General features: G+C 40.3%; 1 protein-coding gene across 2 annotated transcripts in view; it reads left to right on the top strand.

Moving 5' to 3' along the window:
- The first annotated feature begins 227 nt into the window (after positions 1-227).
- The window catches only part of STAG1 (stromal antigen 1), a 434712-nt gene continuing 418990 nt past the window's right edge, over positions 228-15949 (top strand). For both annotated transcript variants that reach the window (XM_032333876.1, XM_032333865.1), the window contains exon 1: positions 228-533. The gene's annotated coding sequence lies outside the window, so the exon portion shown is untranslated. The remainder of the gene's footprint in view (positions 534-15949) is intronic.

Here is a 15949-nt window from a genome sequence, read left to right as displayed (position 1 = left end):
ACTCGGCTAGCGGGGCGCGCAGGCGCCACCGTGGCCGGCCTTCCGCCAGCCTCAGGCGGCCCAAGAACCATCTACAACGTCCTCACCGAGAGGTATCCGCTAATTGCGATTGGCTGAGCTAGGCTACTGCTCCGCGCGGGGGCGGGGTCTCCACGCAGCGGCCACGTTTCCCGCCCCGCTGGTGCGCGTGCGTGCAATCCCCACAGGAAAGCGTTTGCGCGCGTCCCCGCCGTGGCCCCCAGCTCGCGCCTCAGCTCCCTCCCTTTTCCGGGCAGGCCCGTCCCGTCAGCTAGGCAGTAAGCGTCGCGGCCAGCAGAGGGCGGTCCGGACCCAAGTCTGCAGCGGCGCCATTGGCGTGTGGAAAATGCCACCAGATGGCGGGTTAGGATTGCAGCTCCGTTGAAGGCGCGGCCCCCGCTCCCGAACCCCCGGCGACCACCCCGTAACAACCCCCCCACATCGGGAATAACACACCGGAGACTTTTGGGGGGAAACTAGGTCGACGGCCGGCGGCGCCCGGATGGGCAGCTGAGGTGAGTGCGGGCGGCGGCGACGGCGGCGGGGGGCGGGAAAGGGGGAATGCGGCGGCAGCGGCGCGGGGGCTGGAAGCGCGGATCCAAGATGGAGGCCGGGCGAGAGCGAGAGAGCGAGGGAGCGCGGGCGAGGAGCGGGCGGGCGGGCCGGGCGCGGGCCCCGCGCGGGGGAGGGAGGCCGCGCGGGCCTGTGCGGGGCGCGGCAGTCGCTGGTTGTCCGGGAGCCCGGGGGGGGCGCCTGTGGGCGCGGCGGGCACCTGGGAGCCCTAGTTCCTCCCCACCCCTCCCGCGGGCCCGAAAATTCTGCCCCCGCCTGCTCGGGCACTACAGCGACGGGCGCGGAAGCCTTTGTGGCGCGCTCGGGCCCGCCGCCAAGCCAGCCCTCCGCCCTCCGCCCCCCCGCCCGGACTCTCGGGACTCGCCCGCGCCCGGTGGGGCCGGGCTGAGGCGGGCTAGTGCGAATGCCGTCCGCCGCCCGCCGCCCTGCGTTTCTGCGGTGTTTTAGCGGCGGCGTCGTCACATGACAACGAGCTCGCCTCCGCGGAGGGGCCTGGGGGTCGCTCGGCGTGGCGGCCGGCCGAGGCTGCTGCTTGGTGGGGTGGGGCAGGGGGTTGGCGACTGGGGGAGAAGGGGCGTCGAAGCCGGGCTTTCCCGCTATCTGCCTTCCCCGCCCCCGACGGAGGCCTCCCTGTGAAACGTGTTCAGGCCAGAGCACTGCCCCGCTAGTTTGCCAATTCCTCGGGAGAAGAGGCCAATAAAAGTTGTTTTCCCTCCTTTCTCGGGGTGGGGGCGGGGTGAAGAGCTGGGAAACTGGAGTGCCTGGAGTTGGACCTGGGCCTTGATTGGAGGGTCTGAGCTGGGTGCTTCATGTGTGCTCTAGAGACTGAAAAAAATTTTCAGGTCTTAGGATTGTCACGTCACCCTTTCTACCCATATTTGAAATGTTATCGATTCTCTTCACATTGCAGAGAATCGTGCCCGGGGCGTATAAATCGTGGGATGGTTTCGGAAGCTTATAGACCCAAAACAATGCTGTCTGTATGTGACGATAGCGAATTATTTGCTGTTAAAGTTCTTGTTAAGATGATGAATATAGTTTATTCCTAATTGTGGTCCTGACTAGAAAGGAGTATATTTTGCATCTTCTTAGGAAATACATTGTAAAAGTATTTGAGTTGGTATAGAGAAAGTTCAGTAATTTGTGATTTATGTGGAATTTGAGTATGACTCTACCTTTTAGTTTTCCGTGTGTTTTTAAGAAAACTGCAAATTTTGATGGTGATATACCTAGGAAAGTACACACAACAATGAAACTAAAAACCATTTTATTTACTGTATATATATATATATAGTACTGTATTTTCATATTTATAGTGATAATATCAGATTTTTAAAAAACTGCAGAAGGGGGGATATATTGAAAGATCCGGAAAGGTTGTCTGTTTGCTTTTGATTTTTGTGAACACTTACAACACAAATTTTTTGCTTTCTAAATAAAGTTCTGGAAAACCTACAGGTGTTCTAATTTTTTTTTCTTTATATTTTTAAGAATGTATTTTAAATTTATTTAAGTGGTTTACCAGTGGTCGTTTTTACAACCCAACCAGCTACTGTTGAATGGAAATTTCTCAGTATCCACTTTAGTTTTTGATGTTCTGACAGCTAGGAGATAATGAAATAGATGGGAAATATGGGAAATTATGTTACTTGGATTCCTTCCGTTGAAGACAGTAATATAATTACTGTTGATTCGAATGGCTCTTTCAAAGCCTTAAGGAGGGCTGTGGTGTAGGGGAAAGAGCCCTGGACTGAAGTTACTTTAATAAACATTCCCTAAGTTTGTCACCTTTTGGGATTTCACTCTTTGAGCTTTATTTTCCTCATCACAAAAATGAAGGTACTAAATTATATGATAGTTTAACAAAATCTGTATGAAAAAGGCTTTTTTAATAGTTAAAACTTCAAACATTTTATGCAGTTTTTACCTTTTCCCCTTGATTCTGGATCTGTATATCTTCATAATCAGTGCTGTGAGGAGGTCTTATGCACCATGAGGAAAAAAATGCATCTCTTTTTAGCCTGGGTTCAGGGGTACAAGAGCATCTGGCTCTAGGGGTCCCAAACAGACTAGGTCCAGGCACTTGCTGCTGACAAAATCCAAAGGCTAAGAGACAAAAGGTGGTGAAACAAGTTTATTTCAGTGAGGCAAACACTAGGAGAACTGTTTCTCCCAAATGCTAAAGCTTCTAGGTTTCCGTAAGGAAAATGTGAATCAAAGGTGGGTGGGTACATGCAGGGTTGGGGACAGTGAAGGTCAAGTCAGTCATTGTCCTAGAGTTAGTCACATGGGGTCTTGGTGGGGTATAAGGACTGCCCAGGGCACCCCTTATTGGTTGTGGGTGAAGTTTTGGTTCTTATCAGGGGATGCTTTGCTGGTAGGGTGTTTCGCCTGATTTAAGAGAGGAGCCAGAGAGAGGAGCTTAATTAGAAAGTACAGACTGAGGCAAAATGGAGGTCAAAATAGAAGTCAAAATGGAGGCAGCTAAAGTCCTGTTTCATCTTCCCCTTTTTTCCTTTGCTGTTTGGTCTTGTAGTGAGGGAGTGTATTCATTTTCTTTTGATGTATAGCATAGTGCAACTAATTTAGCAGCTTAAACAACACCCAGTTACTGTCTCACAGTTTCTATAGGTGAGCAATCTGGGTACTTGGTAACTGGACTTAGTAGCTGGAGATGTAAAACATCTCACCAGATCATCTCATCAAGATGTCAGCTGTGGCTACAGTTTTTATCTGAGGTTTAGAGTGTTTTTGCAAGCTCAGTACTTGTTGGCACAGTTAATTTCCTTGAGGCTGTAAGTCCCTCTTTTTGTTAGCTTTTGGTTAGTTTACCACTAGTCCACATAAGCAGTTCCCATATGATTATGGTTACTTTTATTCAAACAAGCAGAAGCCAGTCTCCTTGACTTCCTCCCTCTGACCTCTAAACTCTCCTTTAAGACCCTTTTTTAAAGCTCATCTGGTCCGGTCAGACCCACCCAGGATAATTTCCTTTTGGGCCATTCCACTGATTAGGAACCTTAAATACATATGCAAAATCTATTTGCCTTATAACAACCACTGGAGTGATGGTATCCCATTATATTTACAGGTCTCCCCACAGTCAAAGGGAGTGGAATTTATAGGGTGTGGGTCATTGAGGGTTCTTAAAATTTTGTCTGCCATTGGGAAAGAAGTATTTTTATTTTTGCCTTTTTAGACTCTGGATATACGTAGGAGCAGAGCACAGAAGGAGAGCAATAACCGATGTGATGAGTTTACTTATATGTCTTTAAACCTTTCCTTCCCATATTTCCTGGTATCTCACTTTAAGTGCCTCTATGAAAACATTTTATTGCATTTAGAGGAAATTAAAAACTAAAATTGTAGTAAATGTTAGGTAATAAGAAAGGCAATAGATTATGTAATTATCATTATTCCTTGATACCTATTGTTTTAGCCATTTTAGAGATGAGATTGAGTCTCATAAGGTAAGAGATTTTAAAGCTCAAGGTAACACTCCTATTGAGTGACAGGTAGATTCACACTCATTGCAATTGTTGTGGTATGATTAGTCCACAGTTTGTGAGGAAGAAATTCTTATGAAAAAGAATAGTTATTTGAAAGGGTTAAAGTAGGGATATTATTAGTTAACCAGAGAAGATAGTAGAAATTGGGTCATGGTATGTGGGATGGTTTGAGTCTAAGAAAAATATTTTCAAGAGGAGGCGATTAGTTTTAGTTAAGGATATCAAGCTTTAATAAATATAACAAGGATGAGGCGCCTGGGAGGCTCAGTTGTTAAGCGTCTACCTTTGGCTCAGGTCATGATCCCAGGGATCTGGGATCAGCCTCGCATCGGGCTCCCTGCTCCGCAGGAAGCCTGCTTCTCCCTCTCCCATTCTCCCTGCTTGTGTTCCCTCTCTCACTGTGTCTTTCTCTCTCTGTCAAATAAATAAATAATCTTTAAGAATATAACAAGGAGTTAAAATTGTGAGGGAGATACAACTTAATTTCTTAATAGAGAGGGGATGGATATACTAGGGGCTTGGTAAATCTTTGTTAACTGAATAAACATATAAGTCTTTGGAATTAAGATGTCTCTAGTTACTGTGACACTCCTTAGGGAAGGGTAGAAAGCAGAGACCTAAAAGAATACTCTTGTATGAGGCCTAGAATGAGATGAATCTTGAGATGGGAATTATGTCTCTAGAGAAGGAGGGGTCAGTTTTCTGTCATTTCAATAGTTAAGAAAGGATAGGATCCCAGCTTTCTGTCTTAGTGCTGAGAGAAACCTTGTTTTATTGAGAAATGTGATTATTTTGAAGTGAGCTTTAAGTAGGTCATAGATCAGTTGGTTTTGTAGAAACTTTTCTCCATATAATTCACCCTTTATTGCTTCCCTCGAGTTTTTTTCTTTTCCCTCTTCTGATTCTGTTTTTGCCAGTTTAGGCTGGAAAGACATCTCAGGTCTTACTTTCATAAAATACATTCCTTTGTGTCATGGTCCTGAATGGTGCTCTAATAAGTTGCCCAGATGTCTCTATAGAGTTTTGCTGTAATGAAACAGCTATAAAAATGACTTTTAACTTGCTAGAAGCATATAGTTAACAAAAATAATTTATACTGTGACCCGGTATAAGCATATACACAATGGAAATAGAAGTTTCATGAAATAACATTTAACCTTTATGCAGTGCCCTCTGATATTTTCTCATTTTGTTTTTTAAATTAAGAATGTTGGTTGTAACTCACCTAAGTGATACCATGAGTCAGAGTTGGAAAAGCATTGAACTTTGGTAATCAGAATAGTACAGAGGAAAACCATAAGAAGAAATAATTTCACTTTTGTCAAATTGGTAAACATGAAGCATTCTGATAATATCAAGTGTTGGTGAGAATGTGGAGAAATTACACTCCCATTTTTGGCAGGAGTATAGATTGATAGCCATTTTGCAGAAAAATTTGATTTATCTAGTAAGTTGAAGATAACATGTGAATAAAAATGTTCACAGTAACTTTGCTCGCAGTAGCCAGAATTTACTTTTTGTTTATTTCTGAAGATTTAGTTTATTTATTTGTCAGGGAGAGAGCGCGTGTGCATATGGCACACAAGCGGGGTGGGGGGAGAGTGGGGGTGGGACGGCAGGCAGAGGGAAAAATAATGGGACTCTAGCTCAGAACCCTGGAATCATGACCTGAGCCAAAGGCAGATCGTTAACCAACTGAGCCACCCAGGTGTCCTACTAGCCAAAATGGTGGTAGAATGAATAAAGAAATGGTGGTTTTCGAGAGTCAAAATAACCTTGATTCCTAGGTTAGTTTCATGTTGTCACAGAGTATTATTTTTTTTTATATTTAATGTTAGGGATTTGGGATATTCATGAGGGATATTGTTTTGTAGTTTTCTTTGGTTGTAATGTCTTTGTCAGGTTTCAGTGTAATGATTATGATGGTCTCAAAAAATAGGTTGGGAAGTGTTCCGTTATTTACTGAAAGAATTTGTTTAGCATTGATATTCTTAATTGAATGTTTGTTAGAATTCAGGGATACCATCTAGACTTGGAATTTTTCTTTATGGGAAGGTTTTTGGTAGTAGTCCAATTCAGTTTTGTTATTAGACGTATGGCTATTTAGGTTTTGTTTCATCTTGTCAGTTTTGGTAAGTTGTATTTTTAAAGATGTTTGTTTATCTCCTTTCATTTATTGATATAATTGCTTATAAGATTCCATTGTAATCTTTCCAATGTCTGTAGGCTCTGTAGTGATAGCTCATCTTTAATTTCTTGTGTTGTTAGTACACTTTTTTCTTGACCGGAATCATTCTTGGTTTACCAGTATTGTTATCTTTTCAAGTAATAACGTTGCTAGTTTCCTCCATTTATCTTCTCTATCTCATTTGTTCCTTTCCTTATAATTTTCTGTCTTCCACATTTTTGCTTTTTTTAGCTTCTTAAAGTGGAATCTTAAGTTCTATATTTTAGACATTTCTTGTTTTTGTTTTTTAATTTAAGCATTCAAAAGTATCACTTTTCCTGTAAACATTGCTGTGTTCCACAAATTTTGATATGTTGTATTTTTTGTTACTCAATTTGAAATAATTTCCAATTTGCTTTGTAATTTCTTCTTTGACATGTGGGTTACTTAAAAGTGAATGTAATTTTCAAATATTTGGGATGATTTTAGGTATCTTACTGATTTCTAACTTAATCTCTTTTTGAGGTCAGATAATAAATTTTGTATGATTTTAATCCCTTTAAATTTATTGAATCTTGTTTTATGGTCTTTCTTGGTAAATGAACCTTTTATAGTTGAAAAGAATGTATTATGCAGTTGTTGGGTGTAGTATTTTTAAACATCAATTAGGGTAAGGTGTTTTGCTGGCCTTTTCAAATCATTTCTGTATTTGCTGTTTTTTTTTTTTTTTGGGAAGGGGTTATCGTTTTATCAGTTGCTGAGAGGTTAAAATATCCAATTTCTGTTACATGCAATTGTCTTTTCTGCCTTTAATTCTGTCAGTTTTTGGCTTGTGTTTTGAAGCTGTGTTATTAAGTACATACAATATATAAGATGTCTTTCTGATGAATTGATCTTTTTATCATTTTAAATATTTATCTTTCTCTTTGGTGATACTTTGTTTTTGGGTCTACTTTATGTACAACTACTTCAATTTTCTTGAGCTTACTATTCCCATTATATATCTTTATTCACTGATTTACTTAAAAACTCTTTTTGTGTTTCACTTGTACCTCTTTAAGGCAGTATACAGTTGTTTTTCTCTTTTCCTTCATTTCTTTTTTTTTTTTTTAAAGGTTTTATTTTTCGTTTGACAGAGACACAGCGAGAGAGGGAACAAAAGTAGGGAGGGAGAGAGACAGAGAAGCAGGCTTCCCCCTGAGCAGGGAGCCAGATGTGGGCCCAGTCCCAGGACTCTGGGATTATGACCTGAGCCAAAGGCAGATGTTAATAACAGCCTCCTAGGCAGTCCTCTCCTTTTTTTTTTTTTTAAAGATATTTATTAGAGAGAAAGCAGAGGCAGGGGAAAAGGCAGACAGAGGGAGAAGCAGGCTGCCCACTGAGCAAGGAGCCCAGTGCAGATAGATGCAGGACTTGATCCCAGAATCCTGGAACATGACCTGAGCAGAAGGCAGATGCTTAACCAACCGAGCCACCTAGACATCCCATGTTTTGCTTTTTTCTGATAATGTGGAAGTAGAATCTCTCTTTCATTTATAGTAAACATTGATTATGTGCTAATGCCTGTCATGATTCTTTAGAGGCCTGAGATTTTATTGTACTTGAAGGCTAACAGGTTAACCTGCCACAGTGTAATGGATACTGGGATGAGGCTCCTTGATCGAAGAGAGCAGTGCACTACAGCAATAGCAGTAGTGCTAAGTGGTAGTGGTCATACTGCTTAATATCCTTTAGTGTTGTAGACTAATTGTCTCAAGACCATGCAGCTAACAAATGACAGAATCAGCATTTGCATCTGATCTCTGAGCTCCAGTTTGCACACATTATGGTATTGTAAAGATAGAACATCTGCATGCGTTGGGTTGGGTTACAGGAGACGAATCTTAAGCCTAGGAAAACTTGAATCCTTATAATGGAGAGTAAGCATGGTTCTCCTTTTCTCTGGAGATGCTGTTTCTCTTTCCAAGACTGTTCACTGTATAGGGTAATCTTGAAAAGTTTGGGACACAGGCATTCAGTGCCTCTGTTTTCAAGCCATGCAGAAAAGTGAGAGACCCATGGAGAACTGTCTCTCAGAACTGCCTGATGAATTTTCTTAATTTTCCCTGTGTTGTTTGGGATTAAGTTTTCCTCATATTTCTCACATGGCTGCAGTTTGGCTTTTCAGCTCTTTATCTGTACTGTACTTCTCTTTGAGTTTTATGCTTACAGCAAGTTGGATTACATACTTGTATCCTAGCCCATCTCCCCATGTCTTTGTTCTGGTGTTAATAAGTGTAAAAGAAAATACTGAGTATTTACTATGTACCAGTAAACATTTTACAATAATAAAGCAACAAAACAAACTAATAGGAATAACACGTAAAATGCTAGGAGGGGGTTAGGTTCAAGATACTTTGGAAGCTTAACTTGCAAAATTAAGGGGAGATGGCTCTCTCCCTGTCAATTCACCCCAAATAATAAATACATTATGTTTTGGAAGTGATAAGAGTCAGAAGAGTTCTTCCACAGAGTCCCTTTATTTTCTGATCAAAGTAACATTAATAATTACATATTACCTTTACTGTTTTTAGGCTCTCTGACAAAATTTCTCTTCATAGTTGTTGAATCGTGTAAAGGCCCAGGTAGATGTTTGAGACACCATTGCCTATCTTCTCAATCTTAGGCAGACAAAGTGTGCTTTATACATAGTCAAGCATGAACATGACCTTATTGTCTCTTTTGAGGTACTTGATTCCTTTTATTCTAAAGCTCTGTTGACCCTTATTGTATGAGGTTAGTATTTTTCTTATCTCATTTACAGCACTGAGAGGTAGGCTTCTTCTGTTCTCTGGTAGTGATGGTATAAAGTAGCAAATATGCAGAAATTTTTATGACATAATGCAAGATATAAAAGCTAAAATTGCATAAGTTGTGTTCTACTTTATTGTTCAAACTTAAATTACATTTTGGGAAGAAAATGTTTTACCGTGTATCTTGCATTGCTAAGGATAGTGAAAAAGTTCATATGTTTACACATGAAGGAAGCATGTCACATGATAAATGACTGAGAAAGCCATTGTTCAAGAGAGTTCCTGGCACTTGAGTCACACTGCCTATGTTAAATTCTAATGCAGCCCCTTCCTAGGTATGTAAACTTGGGTGAGTTCTTTCTTTCTTTCTTTCTTTCTTTTTTTTTTTAAGATTTTATTTATTTATTTGACAGAAACAGTGAGAGAGAGGGAACACAAGCAGGGGGAGTGGGAAAGGGAGAAGCAGGTTTATTGCCAAGCAGGGAGCCCAATTCAGGGCTCCTTGATCCCAGGATCCTAGGATCATGACCTGAGCGGAAGGCAGACACTTCACAACTGAGCCATCCAGGCGCCCCACTTGGGTGAGTTCTTTAATAACCTTTCTTACCTTCAGTTTTCTCATCTCTAAAATGGGAATAAAAGTATTCTTCTGTCATGGGTTGTTGTAAAAGTTAAAGAGTTAGCTTTAAACTAATAGACTGTATTGCATTGCACATAAATTATAAGGACAGTAATCTTAACCCCACTGAGCCACCCAGGCGCCCCGGACAGTAATCTTAAATTTAAAAGGTGAATAAAATTATAGGTAAATAAGGAGGTTACTTTCCTGAAGGAAAGCATTTTAATTAATTGGTTCTACTAGCGCATAGAACTAGTAGTAGATTAAAACTTTATTTTATTTTATTTTTTAAAAATATTTTATTTATTTATTTGACAGAGACTGAGATCACAAGTAGGCAGAGAGGCAGGCAGAGAGGCAGGCAGAGAGAGGAGGAAGCAGGCTTCCTACTGAGCAGAGAGTCGATGCAGAGCTCAATCCCAGGACCCTGAGATCCTGACCTGAGCTGAAGGCAGAGGCTTTAACCCACAATTTGAAAGTCTTTAATTTTGAAAAACCCAAGTGCATTTTCAGCAGGCTTCTTTTGCCTTTGATCTCTCATTGGTTATTAGAAAAATTTGTGCTTTCTCCTAGCTGGTAAGTATACAGACCAAAATGTTAATATTTAGGTAGTATTTATAGTTTTTGGTGCCAGCTGTTGGTGTGTGTGTGCTTCTTTATTTGTTGAGAAAGAGGTAGATTAGCAAGTGTTTTTGTATAATTTTATTTATGGAGAGTCATTCATAATTTATTGAAATCTACAGTAAGCCATACACTGTATATATGAAGACATTGTTGCTCTGTGTACAGAGAAAGCAATTTATGATTCAGAATTTAGGTGATACTTTCTCCACAAGTCCTTTCCTGATAACCTGATTCCTCATTCTTTCCTATTCCTCCTTTCCTGATACTCAGGATTGGTCTGAGTGTTCTTCCTTTGTGTTTTAGTAGTAATGCTGTGCCAGGGCTATTATGACTGTGGAATTGGTGCTCTACATAAAGGTACCTGGTGAAAAGGGTAGGTGGCAGCTGAAATCGAGATTTTATTCTGCTTGACAGACTCCCCTTTTGCTTTTTACTTTTTTAAAAATTCACCTGTCTAGAGGAGGCCTTTTTCTCTAGTTCTTATGAAAGAGTCTGTGTGTACTAATGTTAGTGTACCACTAAGACCACTAAGAACATTGTGTAGTTTTTTTTTCTAGTGAAGTTTTATAGTAGATAATAAGTGCCTTGAGGTGGTTTGTTGAAGTGATTAAATACTTCGTGAAGGTGAATTTTGGAAGAAAAGTGAAAGTTAGTCAAGAATGGTATGTTGGAGATAGGAATGCCATTTTAGGTGACTATAAAGGAACCAGGTTGTGATCTAGTGTGCACCAGTGGGTTCTCCAAGTGTGGTCCATGCACTAGCAGTGTCACTATTATCTGGGAGCTTGTTAAGAAATGCATGTTCTGGGGCACCTGGGTGGCTCAGAGAGTTAAGCCTCTGCTTTCAGCTCGGGTCATGGTCTCAGGGTTCTGGGATCGAGCCCCACATTGGGCTCTCTGCTCAGCAGGGAGCCTGCTTCCCTCTCTCTGCCTGCCTCTCTGCCTACTTGTGATCTTGCTCTCTCTGTCAAATAAATTAAAAAAAAAAAAAATCTTAAAAAAAAAAAAAAAGAAATGCATGTTCTTGGACCTCTCCCCAGTCCAGCTGAATTAGAAATTTTGCAGAGACCAGCAATTTTTAACAGGTCCTTCTGGTGTCTCTGATATAGGCTGGCATTTGAGAGGCACTACTATAGCCCACTTGTTGATGAAGCATTAGTTTAGTGTGTGTTCAGAGCATTGGTTACCTGTGGAGGAGTGATTGAAATACAGAGCTGTAAGTAGTGATGAGAGTTCCGAGTGTGCCAAACTGCAGAGTTTGAACTTTGTCTGTAAGGCCACTGGCTGCATATTAGAATCACCTGGGAGCTTTAAAAATTTAACAGTGGCTTGGATCTATCCCAGATCAGCTCACACGAAATCTCTCAGATTCTGATGCATAGCAAGGTTGTGTACTATGTAATTGTCAGATTTGGTTACTGATTATAATAGTTTATACGTTTATTGAGGATGTGTCAAATACTCTGTTAAGTAGTTTAAAGTAATTAAATAGCACAGCAGTCTTACTTTGGTATGTTCCCATTTCACAGATGAAGTAGAGAGGTTAAGTACCTTTTCCCAGTATTACTTAGCTGGAAAGTGGTAGATTCGAGTCCAGTGTTTTGTGACTCTAAAGTCTAATCTAAAGCAAATCTTTTTTAGTTTTTTAATTTAATTTTTTTATTTTTTAAAGATTTATTAATTTGAGAGAGAGAGAGAGAGAGAACGAGCAGGAGGGGCAGAGGGAGAGAGAGAATCCCAAGCAGACTCTGGGCTGAGTATGGAGCTAGCTGCAGGGCTTGATCCTATGACCCTGACCCTGAGATCATGGTCTGAGCTGAAACCAAGAGTTGGAGGCCCAACCAACTGTGCCATCTTGGTGCCCCCAAAGCAGATCTTTTTTAAAACCAGGGTTCATGAACTTAGATTGGAAAATATCACATCATTATCTTCACTAACGTGTAAGTGAGATTTGGCATTTTGCTTGATTTTATATGTGAGCACCAAATCACAATTGTGCTAACAATACCTGTGATTTTGTTATCAGTGGAAATAAGAAATATTTTCATATGAAATTACAGATGTCTGAGATGTTCCCAAAACCATTTATAATCTGTATTTTAAAATCAGGCTAATTGTTAGATGCAGCTGTAGATCTTTTATTTACTGTGTTAGAGAAGCTTATATTATTATGTCACAAATTTGCTTTTTTAATTTGTTAATAATTAACTAATACAAAATGATTAATAGTTAATTCCTTCTCTAAGCGTGGTACCATTTGCTGAGAGAGAGTTTAGTGGGTAGCGTGATGTGTAGGGTGGAGAGGGAATGAGAAAATCCATTTGTTTGGTTGTCTCTCAGAAAGAGATCCTCAGAGGCTCCCGGGTGGCTCAGTGGGTTGAACCTCTGTCTTCGGCTTGGGTCATGGTCTCAGGGTCCTGGGATCGAGCCCCAATCAAGCTCTATTCTCAGTGGGGAGCCTGATTCTCTGTCTTCCTTTGCCTGCCTCTCCCCGTTTCTGCTGTCTGTCAAATAAATAAATAAAATTAAAAAAAAAAAAAAAAAGAGAGATCCCCAGAGATACACTCTTCTTTCCCACTCTTTTTTGACTTATTAAATAGGACTGAACCTCAAGTTCTTCTTTACACAGCAGAGTTAATAGATTAAAAAATGCTTTGGGCCTAGAATGCTTTTTTTCTAAGAACTGATTAAAAAATTTGAGAAGAAAATGATACACGTTATCTTACCAGGCACTTTTTTTTTTTTTTTTAAGATTTTACTTATTTTTTGAGAGAGAGAGAGAGAGTGCACGCACATGTGCATGCATGTGCACAAGTCGGGGGTGGGGAGAGGAGCAGAGGGAGAAGCAGACTGCCTGCCGAGCAGGGAGCCTGATGCATGACTCAATCGTAAGACCCTGGGGTCATGACCTGAGCCAAATGGAGATGCTTAAGGGACTGAGACACACAGGCAACCTCACCAGGCATTCTAACTATCCTGTGGTCTGATAGTGTTGTTCAGTAGAGCTTTTTGCAGTGATGTATATGTTTTGTATGTGTGCTATCTGGTATGTTAGTTATTAATGAAAGTGATGAAAAGGAGCAAAATAATATAATAGTTAACAGCAATGTAATAATACTAAGTAATAGCTGCTAGGTTTTCTTATATATCAAACACTGTTCTAAGCATATTAATATGTTATGTAATTCTTAAAGGTAACCCTGTGAAGTGGGTACTACTGTTAAGTCTCAGCTTATAGATGAGGAAACTGAAGCACAGTTCATTGATTTTTTTTCAAAGGTCACATAGCTAGTAATTAGCAGAAGTAGGATTCAGATCTTGGTAGTTTGGCTTCCTTTATGTTCCTTGTAATATACTCCTTTATCACTTTCCTCAAACCCACAGACACAAATACAGAATACTGTCAGATGTTCGGAGGAATTTAAGATAAATAATTTTGTTCTAAATATTGTGTAATATTTTATAGTACTTTGCCCTTCCTTATTGAGTCTAATCATGAAGTGAATTTACCATTTTATTTCCTAAAAGTAGACTTATGTTAGATGTAGTAGTAGGTTATTTTTAGTTAAAGAACACTGATACTGTTAAACAGCAATTTAGATCCTTCCCAGGTTAATGTAAAGCTAGGTTCAAAAATGAATATTAATATGGTTACTCTATTTACTGACACTAATTGCAGTGTATTTTGGAGGTCATTTTGTGATGAGTTTTGGTTTTGTTCAGTGGATATTTGGCTTTCTCTTGTCAGTGTATATGAATAACTTAAGCTATGTTACAGCCAGTATGTTATGTTTGTGGAGGTCCAGAATGGGGAAGGTATCTTTTAGGGACAGAGCAAACCATATTCAGAACAAACTGGTGGTAAAGTGAAATTAAAAGGGGGCAAGAGATGTGGCATTTTTTGTGGTGCCTGACAGGTTCAGTCAGTAGAGCATGGGACTCTTGATCTCAGGGTTGTGAGTTCAAGCCCCACATTGGGCATGGAGCATACTTAAATCAACAACAAAATGAAGTGGCATTTTTCATTTATCTGCTATAGGCATCGTGCTTGGTGCTCTACATACATAGCCATCATTTATTCAATACAGGCTGTTTATCACACCTTTCTAGTGCTTTAAGGTTTATTACATAAGACATTTAATCTATCAGATCTGATCTATCATAATCAGAGAATATGTTGGTAAAGATACTTTACAGATGAGGGCTTTGTTAGGTTCTTTCTTTCCCTTCCATTCTCCTCCCCTCCACTTCAAGGGGAAACGATGGTAAATACAGTTGGAGAATGAGATGGAAGTGGTGCTGAAATTATCATTGATGTCAACTCACTTTGTTCTTAAGGTTCTCCAGTTATAAATTTGTTCATTTCATTTTGGCTAGATATTAGAAATAAGATAAGGTGTTTGTGCTCATGTGAGAGACAGTAATCAGGTAAACATAATCATATACTGATTATGCTATATTGATGCATATATTAATAAATGCTATAAAGGGAATATATTAGTTACTGTGATGGGTAATAATGGGATACATACATACATATAGTCAGGAAAGGCATTTTCTAGGACGTGAAATTTAAGCTGAGACCTGCACAGAACTGGGCAAGAGTGGTCCAGGCACAAGGAAGAGCAAAAGCAAAATTTCTATAGCAGAAAGGGCTGTGGTATTTTAGGAAGTGAGAGAAGGCCATGGTGACTAGAGGGAGCATAATGCGGGGTGTTAGTGGCATCACATGAGGCTTGAGAGGTAGACCAGAGTCTGGATTATGTAGGGTGTATTTGGGTTAGTAAGGGCTCTAATGAGTGCAGATTTTGTTATAGAAACTATTGGAGAGTTTTCAGCCGAGGAACCACTAGAGAACCACTCTAGTTCAGGGATTCTCAACATGTATTTTGTTTCCCAGAGGTTATTTGGCAACATCTGCAGACAGTTCTGGTTGTTACAATGGGGGGGTGATGGTGTATGCTGCTGGCATTAGTGGGTAAAGGCCAGGGATGCTGCTAAACATTCCCCAGTGCACAGGATGGCCCCCTACACCATAAGGAATTATTACCCCAAAATATTAATAGGTTGAGAAGTTATGCTCCAGCTGCTGTGTGAATATTAGATTGCAGTGGGGTTAGAATAGAGAGGAGAGGGTTAGGTTGTATTGGTGTCCAGGTGACAGGTGATAATGCCTTGGACTAATGTTGTAATAGGGATAATAACGACATGTGTTCTGATTCCCTATGTGTTTGGGGTTAGAGTAGGTGATGAGGGAAAGGGAGTCGTCAAGAATGATTTCCAAGTTTCTGACTTCAATAATTGAGTGAATGGTGGTGCTATCCTAAGATGCAGAAAATTGGAGGGAAGACCAAGAATGAAGAGTTGTGATTTTTAAAATCTTATTTCATAGAATCTGAGTTACCATTAATAGAAGACACAACACTATTTTACATACAATAAAAAAGAAACATACTCCATAATGCCTGAACAGCCTATAATTGGTCACAGCAACCACTCATTTGTTGAAATTTTTTATTTGTTCTCAGAGATTTGACAGTTTCTTTTGCTTTTGCCTTCATTTGCACTGTTTGGCATGTGATAGCTTGTCCTTTTGTATATATTTTGCAGCAAAATATAATTAGGTTCATCTTCTTGCGGCTGTTCT

This window comes from Mustela erminea, chromosome 1 (assembly GCF_009829155.1).
Source record: "Mustela erminea isolate mMusErm1 chromosome 1, mMusErm1.Pri, whole genome shotgun sequence".
NCBI lineage: Eukaryota > Metazoa > Chordata > Mammalia > Carnivora > Mustelidae > Mustela > Mustela erminea.
The sequence above is the reverse complement of the archived record's forward strand: the minus strand, read 5'-3'. Positions and strand labels throughout refer to the sequence as shown.